This window comes from Piliocolobus tephrosceles, chromosome 12 (assembly GCF_002776525.5).
Source record: "Piliocolobus tephrosceles isolate RC106 chromosome 12, ASM277652v3, whole genome shotgun sequence".
NCBI classification, from domain to species: Eukaryota; Metazoa; Chordata; class Mammalia; order Primates; family Cercopithecidae; genus Piliocolobus; species Piliocolobus tephrosceles.
The window spans coordinates 88532968-88548860 of NC_045445.1; the positions used below are offsets into that span (position 1 = coordinate 88532968).

The 15893-nt window shown below is 39.7% G+C and overlaps 1 protein-coding gene across 7 annotated transcripts in view; it reads left to right on the forward strand.

Moving 5' to 3' along the window:
* The window catches only part of MTMR8 (myotubularin related protein 8), a 121499-nt gene that overhangs the window by 65377 nt on the left and 40229 nt on the right, over positions 1-15893 (forward strand). The window lies entirely within an intron of this gene.

Sequence of the window (15893 nt, forward strand, 5' to 3'; positions counted from 1 at the left end):
ATTCAGATCTTTTGCCCATTCTAAAATCAGATTGTTTGCTTTGCTATTTAGTTGAGTTTCTTATATATTCTGGTTATTAATCCTTTTTAGAAGGATAGTTTGCAAATATTTTCTTCCATTCTGTGGGTTGTCTCTTCACTTTGTTGATTGTTTCCTTTACTGTGCAGCAGAAGCTTTTTAGTTTGATGTAATCCCATTTGTCTACTTTTGCTTTTGTTACCTGTGCTTTTAGAGTCATAGCCAAAAAATCGTTGCCTAGTCCAATATTATGAAGTGTTTTCCCTATGTTTTCTTCTAGTAGTTTCATAGCTTTCAGTCTTTCATTTAAGTTTTTAATCCATTTTGAGTTGATATTTGTATGTGATGAGAGATATGTACCTAGTTCCTTTCCTCTGCATATGGGTATCCATTTTTTTTCAGCACCATTTACTGAAGACTATACTTTCCCCAATGTTTGTTCTTCACACCTTTGCCTGTATATATATTTGTTTTTCTAGGGTCTCTATTCCATTGGTCTATGTGTCTATTTTTAGATCAGTACCATGCTATTTTGCTTGCTATAGCTTTGTAGTACATTTTGAAATCAGATAGTGTGATATCTTCAGCTTTCTTTCTTTCTTTTCTTTTTTTTTTTTTTTTTTTTTTTCCCCACAAGTTTGCATCAGCTATTCGGGATCTTTTGTGGTTCCATATGAATTTTAGAATTCTTTTTTCTATTTCTGTGAAGAATGCCATTGATATTCTCATTAGGGATTACATTGAAGCTGTAGATCACTTTGGATAGTGTAGACACTTTAACAATATTAATTCTTCCAGTCCATGAAGATGAGATATCCTTCTGTTTATTTGTGTCCTCTTCAATTTTCTCCATCAATGTTTTATAGTTTTCAGTGTGAAGATCTTTCACCTCCTCTGTTAAACTTATTCCTAGGTATATGTTTTTTGTAACTATGGTAAGTGGGATTGTTTTCATGATTTCTTTTTCAGATAGTTTACTACTGATGTATAAAAATACTGCTGAGTTTTGTATCTTGCAACTTTACTGAATTTGTTTATTAGCTCTAGCAGTTTTTTGGTGGAGTCTTTTGGGTTTTCTGTATACGGTGAACCCTTAAACAACACGGATTTGAAATGTGTGAGTCCATTTATATGTGGATTTTCTTCTACCTCTGCAACCACTGAGTCAACAAGACCAACCCTTCTTTTTCCTGTTCCTCCGCCTACTCAACATAAAGATGACAAAGATGTAGATGTTTATGATGATCTACATTCACTTAATAGTAGATATATTTTCTCTTTCTTATGATTTTCTTAATAATATTTTTTTCTTTAGCTTAACTTATAAGAATACACTATATAATACATATAACATACAAAATAGGTGTTAATCAATGATTTATGTTATTGATCAGGCTTCTGGTCAACAGTGGGCTACCAGTAGTTAAGTTTATTGGTAAGTGAGAACTTATACATTGATTTTCCAGTGTGCAAGGGTCTGACAATTCTAACACTGGTATTGTTTGAGGGTCAACTGTATACACTCATGTCATCTGCAACCAGGGATAGTTTAACTGCCTTTCCAATTTGAATAACTTTCATTTCTTTTTCTTGCCTAATTGCTGTGGCTAGGAATTCAAACACTAAGTAGAACAGAAGTGGTAAAAGTAGGCATTGTTGTCTTGTTCCTGATCTTAAGGAAAAGCTTCCAACTTTTCCCTGTTCAATATGGTGTTAGCTGTGGGTTTGTCATATATGACTTTTATTTGTAGTGAGGTACATACTTTCTATACATAATGTGTTGTTTTTATCATGAAGGGATATTGAATTTTGTCAAATGCCTTTTCTTCATCTATTGAAATGATCATACGGTTTTTGTCCTTCATTCTATTTAGTGTTCTGTGTCACATTTATTGATTGGCATATGTTGAGCCATTCTTGCATCCCTGGGATGAGTTCCACTTGATCATAGTGAATAATCTTTTTAATGTGCTGTTGAATTCTGTTTGATAGTATTTTGTTGATGATTTTTGCATTTGTGTTCATCAGGGATATTCTTTTTCAATTGTGTCCTTGCCAGGCTTTGCTATCAGGGTAATGCTGTCCTTATAAAATGAGTTTAGAAATATTGTCTCCTCTTCAATTGTGTCAACTAGTTTGAGGAAAATTGGTATTTGTTCTTTAAATGTTTGATAGAATTCAGCAGTGAAGCCATCAAGTCCTGGGCTTTTCTTTGATGGGAGATTTTTATTACTGTTTCGATTTCATTACTCATTATTGGTCTGTTCAGATTTCCTATTTCTTCTTTTTTTTCTGTAGAAAAGTTATTTTTTCTTTTTTTTTATTATACGTTAAGTTCTAGGGTATGTGTACACAACGTGCAGGTTTGTTACATATGTATACATGTGCCATGTTGGTGTGCTGCACCCATTAACTCATCATTTGCATTAGGTATATCTCCTAATGCTATCCCTCTCCCCTCCCCCCACCCCATGACAAGCTCCAGTGTGTGATGTTCCCCTTCCTGTGTCCAAGTGTTCTCATTGTTCAATTCTCACCTATGAGTGACAACAGGCGGTGTTTGGTTTATTGTTCTTGCAATAGTTTGCTCAGAATGATGGTTTCCAGTTTCATCCATGTCCCTACAAAGGACAGGAACTCATCCTTTTTTATGGCTGCATAGTATTCCATGGTGTGTATGTGCCACATTTTCTTAATCCAGTCAATCATTGATAGACATTTGGGTTGGTTCCAAGTCTTTGCTATTGTGAACAGTGCTGCAATAAACATACATGTGCATGTGTCTTTATAGCAGCGTGATTTATAATCATTTGGATATATGCCCAGTAATGGGATGGCTGTATCCAGTGGTATTTCTAGTTTTAGATCCTTGAGGAATCGCCACACTGTCTTCCACAATGGTTGAAGTAGTTTACAGTCCCACCGACAGTGTAAAGGTGTTCCTGTTTCTCCACATCCTCTCCAGTACCTGTTGTTTCTTGACTTTTTAATGATCGCCATTCTAACTGGTGTGAGATGGTATCTCCTTGTGGTTTTGATTTGCATTTCTCTGATGACCAGTGATGATGAGCATTTCTTCATGTGTGTGTTGGCTGCATAAATGTCTTTTGAGAAATGTCTCTTCATACCCTTTGCCCACTTTCTAATGGGGTTATTGTCCTTCACATCCCTTGTAAGTTGGATTCCTAGGTATTTTATTATCTTTGAAAGTTGTATATGACCAGGAATTTATCCATTTTTTATAGGTTATCTGAGTTTTCTGGCATTGAATTGTTCCTGATACTGTCTTGTGATGCTTTTTATTACTGTGGCATCAATTATCGTATCTCTCTTTTTTTTAATCTAATTTTATTTTGAGTCTTCTCTGTTTTTTCTTAGGTTAGCTAAAGACATCTCAATTTTATCTTTTCAAAAAAAACTACTCTTTGTTTCATTGATCTATTTTAAGTCTCTCTTTTCTTTTCTTTTTTTTTTTTTTTGAAACAGGATCCTGCTCTGTTACCCAGGCTGCAGTGCAATGGCACAATCATGTTTGACTGCAGCCTTGACCTCCTGGGCTCAGGTGATCCTCCTGCCTCAGCCCCCCTGAGTATCTGGGACTACCGGTGCATGCCACCACATCTGGCTAGTTTTTAAATTTCTTTGTAGAGATGGGGGTCTCACTATGTTGTCCAGGCTGGTCTTGAACTCCTGGCCTCAAGCAGTCCTCCCTCTTGGCCTCCCAAAGTGCTGGGATTACAAGTGTGAGCCACCAGGTCCGTCCTCTTTCTTCTCTTCTCTTTTCTTTATTTTCTTTCTTGAGATGGGATCTCACTTTGTTGACCAAGCTGGAGTACAGTAATGCAATCATAGCTCATTGTAGCCTCAAAATCCTGAGCTCACATGATCCTCCTGTTTCAGCCTCCCAAGTGGCTGAGACTACTGGTACATGCAACCGCACCTGGCTGATCTTAATTTTTTGTAGAGATGGGGTCTTGCTTTGTTGCCCAGGCTGGTGTAAACTCCTGGCTTCAAGTGATCCTTCCACTTTGGCCTCCCCAAAAGTGCTGGGATTATAGGCATGAGCTACTGTGCCTGGGTTCTTTCATTTATTTCTACTCTTTATTATTTCTTTGCTTTTACTAGTTATAGGTTTACTTGGGTTTTAAAATGTTTAATTCCTTTGGTGCATTGTTAGGTTTTTATTTGTGATCTTTTTTCTTTTTCAATGTAGACATTTATTGCTATAAAATTTCCTTTTAGAACTGCATTAGCTGTGTCCCAAGAATTTTGGTATGTTGTATTTCCATTTTCATTTCTCTCAAGAAATTTTTAAACTTCCCATAAGAGCATGTATTTGTGAATTTTTAGAAGTTTCTGTTGTTACTGATTTCTAGTTTTACACCATTCTGGTAAAAAATATACTGGAAATTATTTTGATTTTCTTAAATTTATTAAGGCTTGTTCTACAGGTAGCCTGTAGAACAGGTAGATCTGTCCTAGAGAAAGTTTCATGTTCTGTATGTCAGCTGGAGCTTCTAAAGCTCACTCCAAAATTGGATTTCTCTAGAAAAACTCTGTTGTCCTGGGTAGAAGAATGTTTCATCTAAAAGCTTGATAGCAGATATTTTCAGAAAAGATTTATCTACAAGCACTTGAGTGAGTATTCTAACTCAGCCTAGGAGCCCTATCCTATCAGGGGGAAAACACTACAGGGTCACTGTCTCTTTGAATAATAAATTTAAAAAATACAACCATTTAATTGTAAAAGAGTACTTTCCTTCTCTCTAAAGTGATTTTTAAATCTTTCACTGGTATCACTGACTTGGAATAACAGAAGTAGCTGCTTTTGGGCAATACCTCAAAGTCAATGTTACAGCCTTACTCATTGCTAAGTGAAAGATTTGAGGACCATATAATCATTCCTGAGACTCTGTTTCCAGAGTCCCTACACTAACAGAACCAGACTCAGAAGTTTAAGGGTTTACACTCTCAGCATGGAATCCCCCTGTAATAACAGTTAAAAGGGTGAAGGTGGGAATGAAGAACACCCGGCACTGGAAAAGGACTCAGAGGCAAGACAGTATCCACTGCCTCACATTCTGTATTTTTTTATTTTATTTATTTTTTTTATTTTTTAATTTTATTTTATTATTATACTTTAAGTTCTAGGGTACATGTGCATAACGTGCAGGTTTGTTACATATGTATACTTGTGCCATGTTGGTGTGCTGCACCCATCAACTCGTCAGCACCCATCAATTCATCATTTATATCAGGTATAACTCCCAATGCAATCCCTCCCCCCTCCCCCTTCCCCATGATAGGCCCCAATGTGTGATGTTCCCCTTCCCGAGTACAAGTGATGTCATTGTTCAGTTCCCACCTATGAGTGAGAACATGCGGTGTTTGGTTTTCTGTTCTTGTGATAGTTTGCTAAGAATCATGGTTTCCAGCTGCATCCATGTCCCTACAAAGGATGCAAACTCATCCTTTTTTATGGCTACATAATATTCCATGGTGTATATGTGCCACATTTTCTTAATCCAGTCTGTCACAGATGGACATTTGGGTTGGTTCCAAGTCTTTGCTATTGTGAATAGTGCCGCAATAAACATACGTGTGCATGTGTCTTTATAGCAGCATGATTTATAATCCTTTGGGTATATACCCAGTAGTGGGATGGCTGGGTCTATATCATAAAATAGCTTCCAGTATCAGGAAAAGCATGTGCGTCCATGTGGAATCACAAGCACTACTCCATTTGTCCACATTCAGCCGTTTAAGTTGGATTACACTTGAGAAAAATTAAATGGTTTCTCCTGTATTTGCAAAACTACATATTATTTGGCCTTAGGAACTTGATAAATAGGGATCCAAGGAATACCATGCTGCCACCAGTGTAGCATAGGATAACATCTCTATTTTGTATTACATGAGGACAGAATGGCTGAGTATGTACCAGGATTACAACCTCAGAAGTCTTACCTATAGGGTAACTTTCTTATTTTAGAAATTAAGACACTGAAATGCAGGAAAATGGTTATAATCCAATTAGTGGTTGATCCAGGAATGGAATTCTTATGTTCTGTTTCTCCAGTAAAGCAGAGAAAAAAGCTCGAAGTCTGTAATGGCATGATAGGGGAAAAGTGCTCTCTAGGGAATTAAATCTAGGAAACACAGAAATACTCAAAACAAAACAAAACAAAACTCCTCACACATCAAACACTAAGTTCGTGTTATTATCACATGCCTAGTTATATTTTTGGAGAAAAGAGATTTATTTCTCTTATAATAGTTACAATTTGAGAAAGAAGTGTGTGTGTGTGTGTGTGTGTGTGTGTGTGTGTGTGTGTGTATGAAGTATCTAAACTGCAAGTTGCTCAGATGGAATTTGTCACTTTTATTACTGCCCTTATCCAATATTATAAAGAATCTCATCCATGTATGCAACTCTTTATGATAAAAAACAAATGGATAGTTTCTATTTAACTGATCTAACTGCCCATTTGTTACTAGCAGTTGACCCCCATATTGACAACCTCCAGCAATCACTTGCCTTGCTTCTCTCCTTCTACATTGTCTCACTCCTACACCATAGATGCCTGGCTCTCTGAATTATACGTAGAGCTGTCTTAACTATCTTGAACAATGTGTCTTGGCTTGCTGGCTGAGCCTCCACTGCCAGCCAGGTTTCCAGACCCAGTGGGTAGATCTGCTCTTTTCCTGATTGCTTCATTTTTCTGTATGTTGCCATGCCTAGTTAGCTAATGGAATAGAATGAGTAATTTGCTGGGAATTACCTAAAAAGTTCAAGAGGAAGAAGCTCTGACTCCCAGGAAGACCTGGGTTAAATATTGGAATAGGAATACCTTGAAGATGGTTTGAGATAGGAACCTTGATAGGAACACCTTAAGGATGATAATTATGTCAAGAGGGGAAATCAAGATAACTTTTTACTGGGTCATGAGTGTTCCTTAGATTGTCAAAGAAGAGAAATCTGCTGTTTGTTTGTATTTTTATTTAGCTTATAACCTGATGTAGTTTTTCAATTAAACTAATAATAACTGAAAAAAAAAAAGTTTCATGTTCTGTTGAGAAGAGTGTTTATTCTGCAAACATTTGGTCAAATATTTTGTAAATGTTTGCTAGGTTCATTTGATTTAGTGTGTCATTTAAGTGTGATGTTTCTTTATTTTCTGTCTGGATGATCTGTCCATTGCTGAAAGTGACATGCTGAAGTCTTCTTATTTTATTGCAGTCTATTCCCTTAGATCTATAATAATTGCTTCATTTATTTGGGTACTCTGGTGTTAGGTGTATACATATTAAAATTTTTCGTATCATCTTATCGAAATAACTCCTTTGCATTATATAATGACCTTCTTTTCTCTTTTTATAGCTTTTGCCTTAAAGTCTATTTTATCTGTTATGATTATAGCTACTCCTGCTCTCTCTTGGTTTCCATTTGCATGGAATATCATTTTCCATCTCTTCACTTTCAGTGTACATGTCACTCTGGGCAGGTACCCCCTGGAATTGGTATGCCTGGCTGGTAAGTATGTAGGCAGCAGAGGTCTGCCAGTTTGGGGCAGGGCTCCATGGAAGCAACATTTCTGGCTGGTATGCCATTGTCACATGGGGGCCAAATCACCAACTTGGGGCAGGGGCACCTGGAAGCAATATGCCTGGCTAGTGAGTGCACGGGGTTGCACATGGACAGTGAACCTGTCTGGTGAGTGTGCTGACTGCGCACATCACTGGGCAGTACTCAGTTTCTTTACTGGGCAAGATTACCTATTGCTCTAGGGACAGAGTACCACTTGCCTTTGTGCTGGAGCAGTGGACCTAGACTCTGAGAGGCTAGGGTTGGTTGCTGCAGTCACCAGAATGTGCAAGACAGAGCCCTTCCTAGGCAGCTTGTTCTCAGAGGATAGAGTGCCGTGACAGCTTGGCTGGGGAATGGTGCACCACCATGAAAGTGGTGTAATGGCACTGCAGCTTCAGCAATGAAAAGATGCAGTTATTGCTGGCTCTTGGAGCAGGATACACGCTAGCTGTGGCTCTGGTTTCAAGATGGCACTGTATAGCTGCAGCTTGGGTTATGGTGAGGGAAAAATGTACAGTGAGTAATGAAATTGAAACCATAATAGAAAGTCTCCAATCAAAGAAAAGCCCAGGACTTGATGGCCTCACTGCTGAATTCTACCAAACATTTAAAGAACGAATACCAATTCTTCTCAAACTAGTCAACAAAATTGAAGAGGAGACAGTACCTCCAAACTCATTCTATAAAAACAGCATACCCTAATACAAAAACCATACAAGGACATAACAGTAAAAGGAATATCCCTGGCCAATACCCCTGACGAACACGAACGCAAAAGTCCTCAACAAAATACTTGCAAACAGGGCCTAGTCGTTGTGGCTCACACCTGTAATCCCATTACTTTGGGAGGCTAACGTGGAGGATCACTTGAGCCCAGGAGTTTGAGACCAGTCTGGGCAACTTAGTGAGACCTCATCTCTACAAAAAAATAAAAAAAATAAAAAAATAAAAAAAAAGAGGCAGGAGAATGGCTGAAGCCTAGGAGATCAAGGTTGCAGTGAGGCATGATTGCACCACTGCACTCCCACCTGGGTCACAGAGCAAGACCCTGCCTCAAAAAAAAAAAAAAAAAAATACTAACAAACAGAATTCAACAGCACATTAAAAAGATGATTCACTGTGATCAAGTGGAATTCATCCCAGGGATATGAGAATGGCTCAACATGTGCAAATCAATAAATGTGATACAGAATGCTAGTAGAATGAAGGACAAAACCATATGATTATTTCAACAGATGAAGAAAGAGTAGTTGACAAAATTTAATATCTCTTCATGATAAAAACTTAACAAATTATATATGGAAAGTATGTACCTCAATACAATAAAGGCCATATATGACAGACCCACAGGTAACAACATGGAAAAGTTTAAAGCTTTCCTACTTGGAGTTTATTGAGCTTTGTAGTTATCTAGATTCATGTCTTTCATCAAATTTGTGGCATACTCTCTCATTATGTCTTGGAATATTCTTTCCCTCCTTTCTATCACTCTTATCCTTTTAGGACTCTCTCTATGCACTTACTGGTCTGCTTAATAATCTTCTACAGGCCCCTGAGGCTCTTTTCATCATTTTTCTTTCTGTCTCACAGACAGGGTAACCCCGGTGGACCTATCTTCAAGTTCATTAATTCATTCTTTTACCTGCTGAAATCTGTTGTTTAACTATTCTAGTGAGTTTTTCATTTCAATTATTGTACTTGTCATATCCAAAATTTCTGTTTTGTTTTATTTTTATTATTTCTGTCTCTTTATTGATGCTATCTATTTGGTGAGATACTATTCTCCAGGTTTCCCTTAGTTATTTTTCTATGGTTTCCTTTAGCTGTTTGAGCATATTTAAAACAGTTGATTTAAATTTGTTGACTAGCTAGTATCTGGGTTTCCTCACAAACAGTTTCTATTAATTGTTTCTCCTATGAATGGGGCATATGTTTTTGTTTTTTTCCTTAATGCCTCATAATTTTTTTTGTTGTTATTGTTGAAAACTGGGTAGTTTCAATATTATAATGTAGTGGAAATCAGGTTTTTACCTCTCTCTAGGGTTTTTTGTTGCTCCTTGTTGTGGTTTGTAATTGTTAGTTTAATAGTTTTTCTTTTTTTCTTTCTTTCTTTTTTTTTTTTTTTTTTTGAGACGGAGTCTCGCTCTGCCACCCAGGCTGCTGGAGTGCAGTGGCCCGATCTCAGCTCACTGCAAGCTCCGCCTCCCAGGTTTACGCCATTCTCCTGCCTCAGCCTCCGGAGTAGCTGGGACTACAGGAGCCCGCCACCTCGCCCGGCTAGTTTTTTGTATTTTTTAGTAGAGACGGGGTTTCACCGTGTTAGCCAGGATGGTCTCAATCTTCTGACCTCGTGATCCGCCCGCCTCGGCCTCCCAAAGTGCTGGGATTACAGGCTTGATCCACGGCGCTCGGCCCTAGCAGTTTTTCTAAACTATGTTTTTAAAGATTGTGTTATTTGCCACATATAGTCAGTGAATTCTTTGTCAGTTAGCTTAGTTCTCAGATAGTGATTTCACAGAGATTTCCTTAAATTCCAGAAAAATAACAATAGTTCTTCTAGTCTTTGCAGATTGGCTTTTTGTTGATGTATTATCTTCAATGCTTAGCTGGGTCACTTGTATCTTAGCCATGTCCTGCTTCTGTAGAGCCTAAAAGTAAGCCCCAGGTGGAAAGTTAGGGTCTTCTAACATATTCTCTGAGAATAGGTCCAGCTCTCCGCATGTGTCTGACCTCCTACATTCCCTGGTATTTGCAAGAGCTTTCCAGAGCAATTTTTTTTCTTATGTATTTGCTTCCCCAGCCTTTTCCTTCCCAGGCTTTTTATTCTGTCTGCTGCTTGCTCCATCTATTATCCCTTGCCTCAGGTGGCTGTGGCTAGTATATTTGCCTTTAAGTGCTTTCAACAAATATCATGAAAAAGGCCACTCCAGCTCTGAGAAAGTTCCAAGGTGGGCAAAATAAAGTCAAGGTCCTGAGCCTATACCTTAGGGAGCTACCAGGCAGGCCAAAATATATAACCATAGTTTTCTGAGATCAAGATTTATATTGCTTCCCTTGCAGCAGCAAGCCACATCAGTAATGTAGACTACCATCTGCAAGGCCGCCACTAAGCTGGGGAATAGGGGATGGCAGAAAGGGAAGTCGACATGTTGCAGCGACATGTAGCACATGTAGTTACCAAAATTTATTAGTCTCTTTTTTTAACTAAGTATTTCCCTGGTTTTTGTAGTTGGTGTAAGTTTATTTAAATTAGATTCTAGAATTTGAAAATGTTTATTCTTACAGTTTCTTCCTGCTTAATTATTGCTTTCATGGAGGTATGGAGTTCCCTACTCCACCATTTTTGGTGATATCACCAATGATAGGTATTTTTCATTGCCACCAATTATTCTTTTTAGCTTTGAGTATTCCAAATGGGAACTTCTCAGTGAAGTGAAGGTAGTTTACATGTACTTATTGACAACTGTAGTGCCAGAAATTCTGCATTTCCTTAAGATATAAAAACCAGATTTAGGCTGGGCGTGGTGGCTCACGCCTGAAATCCCAGCACTTTGGAAGGCCTGAGGTCTGGAGTTCGAGACCAGTCTGACCAGTCTGGTGAAACCCCGTCTCTACTAAAAATACAAAAATAACCCCAGCTACTTGGGAGGCCAAGGCTGGAGAATTGCTTGAACCCGGGAGGTGGAGGTTGCAGTGAGCCAAGATCGCGCCACTGCACTCCAGCCTGGGTGATAGAGGGAGACTCCATCTCAAAAAAAAAAAAAAAAAAAAAAAAAAAAAAAAAAAACAGATTTAGGGGAAGATGGAGTCAACATATTTTTCATACTCCCCCCACTAAGTAAAACTGAAGCCCGTGGACATTATGAAACAAATATTAACCCATCATGAAAAATTCAGAATAGAAGGCAGATTGGCTAGGGTCCACAGTACCTAAGGAACAACACGATGGTGAGTTTCTTGGGTTTTCTTTTTGCCTCATATAACCCAGACTTGGAGATGAAGAAGCTGGCAACCCAGAAATAACATGGGGACAGAAAAAAAACACAAATAGAAGCCATCTCTTTCTAGCCAAAGGACCAGAAAAGAGCCTAGTAAGACAGAAAACTTGAGAAAATAACTGCTCTCTGTCAAACACTACAGAAAACACTATGGCTCTACTTAGTCAGAAAAGGCCATGTCAGGAGTCTAGATTTCTGGCCTCATCGAGCTATCACAAAATACCCAAATGGCCCCCTGCCAGGGTGGTGTCAGAAAAGGCCAAGTGAGGAGTTGGAATTTAAATCCCTAAAAGACACTTCTGTCCCTGAGGTGTCAGTGGAGACCATATGGAAAGTCTGGACTTCCACTAAGTGGTAATAAGGTAACTCTTCCCCTCCCCACTTGGATATGATCAGAGGAAGCCTATTGGAGAGTCTGGACTTTCACCTAGCATTAATATGGCCATGCCCTGTGTTATCGTTGGAGGTCACATGGAGAAAAGCAATGAGCCACTTTTGTCCAATGCAGCTAGGGTGTTATTAGCATAGACCGAGTAGGAAGCCTGAATCCCCACTTCTACCCAGTAGTACTATGGGGCACCTCCCCAACTTAAGTGTCAGTGGAAACTAAATGGAGAACCTTGACTTATATTCCCACCTGGCAATAATGAGGAGGCACTCCTCCTTCTTTATTATCCCCTGCCAAAACAGTGTTATAGTAAGCCTGCTAAAACAGCAGATCTAAATGCAATCCAGAGTCTCGTCACAAAATTCCCCAAATATTTAGGTTTCAGTTGAAAATCAGTCATCAGACCAAGAACAAGGAAACTATCAACTTGAATGAAAAAAGGTAGTCAGTGGATGCCATCATTATGATGCCTCAAGAAACAATTGCAAACATGATTGAAACAAATGAAAAAAGTCTCAGCAAAGAAATTCGAGATATAAAGGAGAACCAAATGAAAATTATTCAAATGAATAATATAGAAATGAATAAAACTAAATGGATCAGCTCAACAGCAGAGTGGAAGGGAAAGAGGAACGAATACATGAGCTTGAGATATAAAAATAGATACTACCCAGTCTGGGAGAAAACTGACTGAAAAAAATAAATAAATAAACAATCGTAGGGGTCTGTGGGACAATAATGAAAGTTCTAACACTTGTATAATTGAAAACTTGGAAGGAAAGAGGAAAGATGGAAGACCTCAAAAAGTACTCAAATAAATAATGACTGATAATATTCCAGTATGGCAAAAGGCTTATATGTATAGATTCAAGAAGCTGAGTGAACATCAAACGGGATAAACCCCAAATAAATTTACATGAAAATACATCATAGCAAAACTTATGAAAACTAAAATATTCTTTTTTTTTGAGACAGAGTTTCACTCTGTCACCCAGTCTGGAGTGCAGTGGCATGATCTTGGCTCACTGCAGCCTCTGTCTCTCAAGTTCAAGTGATCCTCCCACCTCAGTCTCCCGAGTAGCTGGGACTACAGGCACACGTCATCATGCCTGGCTAATTTTTTGTCCTTTTAGTAGAGACAGGATATTGCTATATTGTCCAGGCTGGTCTCGAACTCCTCACCTCAAGTGATCCACCTGCCTTGGCCTCCCAGAGTGCTATGATTATAGCTGTGAGCCACTGCACCTGGCCTAACAAACTATTGAAAACAGCAGGAGAGAAATGGCACCTTACTTATAGGGGAAAAACAGTTTAAATGACAGTGGATTTCTCATCAGAAATCATGGAAGCCAGAAGGAAGTTGCACATTTTTAAGTGCCAAAAATAATAATAATAATAATAAAATAACAATGCAAAATCTTACAACTGGTGAAAATAGTCTTTTTTTTGAGACTGGGCCTCTCTCTGTCACCCAGGCTGGTGTGCAGTGGTGCGATCATGGCTCACTGCAGCCTTGACCTCCCAGGCTTAAGTGATCCTCCCACCTCAGCCTCCTGAGTAGCTGGGACAACAGGCATGCACCATCATGCCCACCTAATTTTTGTATTTTCTGCAGAGTCGGGGTTTTGCCACAGTGTCCAGGCTGGTCTTGAACTCCTGAGCTCGAGTGATCTGCCCACCTCAGACTCCCAAAGTACTGGTATTACAGGTGTGAGCCACTGCATCTAGCCCAAAAATATTCTTTAGGAATGAAGGAGAAGTGATGATATTCTCAGATGAAATAAAACGTGTTTGTCACCAACAGACCTACCCTAAAAGGAAGACTTAAGGAAGTTATCTAAAGAGAATGGAAATGATAAAAGAAGGAAGCTTGGAACACCAGAAAAGAAGAAAGAAGAATGGAAAGAATAGAACTATGTATAAATACAATAGACTTTCCATCTCTTCTTGAATTGTCTCAAATGTATGACATGGAAGCAAAAATTATAATGCTATCTGATATGATTCTAAATATGTAGAGAGGAAATGTTTAAGATAATTATATTATAAATAGGGGAGGGAAAAGGAATGTAAAAGGAAGGAGGATTTGTAGACTTCATTCAAACTTATAAAATGCTGACACCAGTATGCCATGATACACGGACATACAGAGAAAGTATATATAGGCACACATATAATATACTGCCTAGAGAAACCACTGAAAGACCTATACAAAGAGATACACTCAAAAACACTTTAGATTAATCAAAATAAAATTGTAGAAAAGTAACCCACAGGAAGGCATGACAAGAAAACAGATATGACAGATTGAACAAACAAAAACAATAACATCGGGTATTAAGCTCTAACACATATAATCATCTTAAATGTAAATGATCTTAATACACCAATTAAATGACAAAACTAAGCAGAGTGGATAAAAAATATATGCTGTCTACAAGAATTACACTTCAATTATAATAAAATAGACAAGTTGAAAGTAAAAAGGATGGAAAAAGAAGCATCATGAAAACATAAATGGAAGCAGCAGTGGCCATATCACATAATATTAGATTAAATAGACTTCAGAGGAAATTTATTTGGGAAAGATGGCTGATGACAAAGCCAGGTGGAACAGCTGCCACCAAGGGAACTGGGACAACTGGTGTACTCCTAACCAATCTTCAGAGGGAAGCCACTGAGGGTAGTCAGAGGGAAGACACAGAAGCTGGGCTGAAGTGGGAGGAAGTTGGGGACTCTGAATGGGGCCACCATGCCTGGGACTTGTTACTGGCTCCTAGCAACAATGGGGGAATGGGTGAGTTGAACTGGCAAGGAGCAACTGTCTCTTGCTATGGGCCTCTAGAATCCTGGCAGGAGGACCCCCAGACTGCGATGGACCCTTGAGTTGGCAGGGAGAGCAGTTTAGAGAAGTGTTAGGGGCAGCATGCCAGCCAGTTGTAGAGCACAGAAGGTTTAGTGTAGGAGCATCTGTATTGGAGCAGAGCCAGGGATGCCCATTTCCCTAGGCTCGACTTGCTCTCATAGTGTACTTTAGTCTTAGGGGAACTAGTGGACCTGAGCTCTGCAGGGTGGTCTTGCCCATCACACAGGCCAGTCTGATCTGTGCACCCCTTGGTCTTCTGGCTGCTCAGGACCCCAGCCAGGCCACATTGGTTTGCAGTGCAGTTTTGGTACCCTGGGGGTCTGCATCATAGCTCCTGAGCTGGTGGACTGCACCTAACTGTTGACGAGCTATAGTAGGGTGGCCTCCGAGGTCACGTACCATCCCACCCACTCCATACCCACAATACAGCTTCCCCTGGGCCCAGGGCCACTTCCTACATTGCCTTGACAGCACATGTGTACATGGGGCCAATCTTGCCTTCTTCCCTGCCTGGCCAGCATATACATGCACTGAACCCTGTTTTGCCACTGCTACCAGCAGGAGTTCACTACAACCCTCTACCCTCTATCGCTGTTGTACTGCCATTGCAGTTGGAGCCTTGGCAGGCACAAAGCCAGGCAGTTCTGCCCCTGCAAGTGAAAGTAGGCATGGAGACTAGCAGACTCTCCCCTGCCCTGAGCCTGCATGAACATGCACAGAGGGTAGACAAGTCCTGCACCCATCAGTGCCCTACCCCCATGCTAACACCACCAGCAGGACCACCCACACAGTTACCAGTAGTGCCCCTGCCCCCCCCTGAACCTCCACTGCCACTACTGTGAATGCCTGCATGGAGGCAGGCACCCTGGCACCTCCTAGCACCCTGCTGCAGCAAACAAGCATGCACCCCACTGTGCTGCCACTGCCACCACTGCTGGCACATGCAAACAAAGATGAATCCCACGGCCATCACCCTATGAAACACTTTTAACTGTTACCACCCATTAGAGTATAGTGACCAGCGGTCCATGAGCA